The sequence below is a fragment of the Branchiostoma belcheri genome, unplaced genomic scaffold, assembly GCF_001625305.1.
Source record: "Branchiostoma belcheri isolate BF01 breed outbred unplaced genomic scaffold, Haploidv18h27 scaffold338, whole genome shotgun sequence".
Taxonomy (NCBI): Eukaryota; Metazoa; Chordata; class Leptocardii; order Amphioxiformes; family Branchiostomatidae; genus Branchiostoma; species Branchiostoma belcheri.
The window spans coordinates 121160-125686 of NW_017803952.1; positions in this window are offsets into that span (position 1 = coordinate 121160).

Consider the following 4527-nt stretch of genomic DNA (forward strand, 5'->3'; position numbering starts at 1 on the left):
CATATCTACAATTTTTTGTCGTTATGACGTAATATGACGTCATTATGACGTCATTAATGTGATTTTATTGGCCAAAACCGTCTAAATAGGTTTTTCCCTGAAAATTAAATGGTATTCAACATAACTGTACCAAAAGTGTTTATGACAGAATATTATGGTGTACTAAGCCTTATGTTGCCCATAGCAACACCGGTGACGTCATAAAATGACGTCATGCATATTTAAGATGTCCGCCATCTTGGATCATCAATTTTGAATTTTCATGATAAAGCCTAAAATGCATTGTAAACATACTAAAGACCTTCATTTAAACATTTTTTGAAAAAGAAATGGAAGTATTCATGAAATTTTAATGAAAATAACCTGTATATACCTGTTCTAATGATATTGTCCACCATCTTGGAATTTGGCCAATGACGTCATCAAATTAGCATAAAGTATGCATATTTGATGATAAAATTTACATAAAATTATATGGGATGTTATTAATATTAGAAACCATGAGTAACTTGACATAAAACCCATAAAATTCTATTATTAAAACAAAAAGTAGTAAATTTAGCAAAAAATGCCAAGAAACCCGTTGTACGTTTTACGGCTAGCCGTTCAGACGCTAGGTGACATTAAAGTTGCCGCGGGCACTTTTAGCCACCCCCCCCCGGTCTAGGTAGGATTAATGTATGTATGGTCAGTCTACTGAGAAAGACCAGAGTGACTGTAGTTGAGAGTTCATCTTTGTGTTGGATCAAAAGTTTTAACTTTGAATATGTAACTACCAACGCAGATGAACTTCATGAACCTTGGAAACTTTTCCCGTATATTGAGTTCTACATACTTGTTTGAGTTTTCCGGAGCTGAAGGTGGGTGTGATCGCACTCCGGACTCGTTTCCAGTCGGCATCCTTGGTGCCAAAAAGACCGTCACTAAGTGTTTCACCCTGACCTACAAAAACCTGCAATAAAAGAAAGACAACAGAGGAATCGGTGTATATTACTAGTTTAAAAAAAAACAGTCCCATGTCAATCTTTCAGGGTATCGTTTCCTTCTGCTGCCGCGCGTATCTTTGTAATCTGAATCAGAACGGTGCACGTATTCACAAATACCCTGTAATACGTCTAAGTAATTCAGGAAGGTTATAATCAAGCTGGATGTTACCTAGCACAGCAAGGTAGATGCGTGGACAAATTTAGGAGGTGGTTCCTGTACAGTTACGAAAATCTAAAACATCAGTTTAAAACCGGCACTGTTTTGATTAAGAGAACAGGCACCCATTAACGTTTAGAAAATACCTTGCCTCAAACGGTATACAACAGTTGTGAATAGGTCACAGCAGTAAGGGCGACGGGCTTTTTGTACTATAACTTAAGGACACACTGATTGGATTTTATGGATAACATACGCGCGCGCATTGAGTCTCGCCTGTTCTAAAAAAATCACACCCGATGAAGCTCTGGTCACTGAGGATGGCACGCAGTTTGCCCAAACTCTCCGAAACTCAAGAACTCAGTACAGTGCTGACTTACAAATCTCGCAAAAGGCCTACAGCAAGAGCCTGCTTGTCATACATGTAAAAGTCGCTATATATAGACTAACTCAAATTATATATACCACCTGAAATTCACAATGCATTCATGCGGTTTAGCAACATTGTATTTTCTGGAATTTTTCTATTCACCCACGCGCACTAGTTTGCGGGTCTTCAAGAGGATAACTAATCTATAAGTCAGTGTGACGTAATATGGATCTGTCCGCCATGCTCGAAGGTTCCGAAATTAGAATTGGTATAATTGGTAATTCGGAATTACAGTCTTCCACAGCTATGTAATATATGTGTAAATAAAAAGGTCTAAGCATACCCTTCGATTGGTAAAATTGTTGGTTTCCTTCACTGTGATCTCTTTGACAAGCTCCAAGTCACCCACCACCAGGAGAGGTACTGGTCCTTCAAAAATCCTAAAGTAGCAGAAATGCATGTCTTTTACTAGATATCAACATTTTTACCTTATTCAGACTGAACATAGAGGAGCAGCCTCTGGTAAATGTCCGCGTCCACAAACGGACGGGCACACAGTCACATACACGAACTGTCGAACACCTCTGAAAACATAGCCTTCTTAGAGAAGGTAATAACATCATAGCAACGAATTTCATCACAATGTAATTTTACGTAATATCAAATCTTTCATTCATCTTAGATCTGAAGTTTATAAACATATTTTTAAGCAAACAGCATAAAAGTACAAAACAAATGACTTCATACATTGTATAAACTTTCAGGTACAAAAATGCAAGCTAAAGATATTAGTACCTGGTTACACCTGGTTATCAAATAGAAAAGAAAGCACGTTGTAATTTAAATTAAATTTTTTTTATTAAGCCACAAATGTATACAACAGTGAGCAGATTAATATTGGACTGAGCAGAGCACTTTGGACTAATAATGTCTCTGGCTGTGTACAGCTAAGAGCTACATATCCAGTCTTTTGTCAAAAACTTCCCTGTTACATAGCGGATCATAATGACCCCCAGCGGGGGTCTTTACGATTCGTTAAAAATGAAAAAAATCCCAAGATCTATTCCAAAGATCTCAATATTTTAGACGAAATCTTGAGATCTTAAGAGCAAATGTCTGTAAGGATCAAACAATGGTGGCAGGGGTCAAAAAATCGATTTGGCTCAAATTTTGCACAGTGATAGTACTTGGCCCACAACCCCTCAAACTAGCTTTCTTTCTGCTCCACACCGATCGTTGCCATGGTAACGGGCCAAACATGTTTTGGGACCATTTTCCCTGATTTGGGCATGTCAAAAACATGAAAATTATTAAAGTTTAGGACGCGATTACAAACAAATGCTTGAATATATCGGAAAGACAAAAACTGTGCTGAAATGACCAACTTATCTGCTTTTTTAAAATAGCTTTAAACTTTTCCAGAGGTCCGTTTAAAGGGCCTGGGCATCCCTAAGACAATACGGTGTTTTTGGCTTGTGAAATATCCCTATTTCTGCCCATTTTTGAAGCGCTGTAACTCCAAAGATGGTGATTTTTTTTCTTTCATATTGAAATCACAGATACATAATCATATGTGCTATAAAATTCATGTTTGCAAAGTTTGGCCAATTGTTTGGTTCTCACGTGGTTGTCCTCTGAAGAAGGTCATATTTTACATTTCAAAAAAAATACCAAATTTTGTCATATCTAAGATGCAATATATACAATATGAAAGCAGAAATCTAATAATGCTTTGAATTATATTGAACCCTATTGATTGTCTATCAAATGCATGCTTGTGGAGTTTGGAGTCTTGTTTTGTTGCTGTGTACTTGTCCCTGAAAGTAGGCCATATTTTGGACATGTGGTAAAATTAACATTTTGGGCTGTCTTCCAGGCTCTATAACTGACGAAGTGGAGTATACTTGGAACTCAATATGTGTAGGGTATTACATACATGTATTGGGTATGGAATGAATTCTTGTTGAGGTTGGAGTCTTGTTTCGTTGCTGTGTACTTGTCTCTGAAAGTAGGCCATATATTGGACATGTGCTAAAATTAAGATTTTGGTCAATCTTTGAAGCTCTTTAACTGACAAAGCAGGATGTTGTTTTCCTTCATTCTTCGTAGGGTAGTAGATGCATGTATTGTGTATCAAATGAATGCTTGTGGAAGTTGCAATTGGCGTTTTGTTTCGATGCTGTGTACTTGTCCCTGAAAGTAAGCCATATTTTGGACATGTGCTGAAATTATTGTTTTTGACTAACTTTAAAGCTCTATAACTGGCAAAGTAGGATTTTATTTCAATTCAATCTTTGTAGGGTAGTACCTACATGTATTGTGTATCAAATGCATGCTTGTGGTAGTTGGAGTCTTGTTTTGTTGCTGTGTACTTGTCCCTGAAAGTAGGTCATTTTTTAACTTTACAGAAATTAGCATAATATACGACTGTGTTTGAAGCTATAGAAATGACGATGTAGGATTTTATTTCAATTCAATCTTTTAAGGGAAGTACATATATGCATTTTGTATCAAAAGAACTTATGGAGGTTTGGGTCTTGTGTCATTATTGTGTACTTGCCCCTAAAAGTAGGCCATATTCAAGCACATACCGGTCTGCGCTTGAAGCCCTATAAACGCCAAGGTAGGATGTTATTATGGGTTCACCACACCACGAAGTGGTGGTAAACCCATATTGCTTTTTCTGATGTTTCTTCTCCTCCTTCTCCTCCTCCTCCTCCTGCCATTTTTTAAATGGATTCAGCTTCTTTATTTTAGGGCCCAAGGTCCTGAAATTTGGTATGGAGGTACAGTGGGCAAATACCCCTAGGCGTTTTTTAAATTATTGTGATACAGGCTTTTAGAATGGTTTTATTTGAGTTTTTTGGCTGTGTTATAGCAAATGTATTACTGTGTTAGTGTGCCTTGTTTACCACGTTTGGGCATGAGTCATCACAATGGAATGCAGGGCATCAACCAATAGGCATGCAGCTTTCCTCTATACTTCTTGCTGATTGGCTGTTGGGATTTAACTT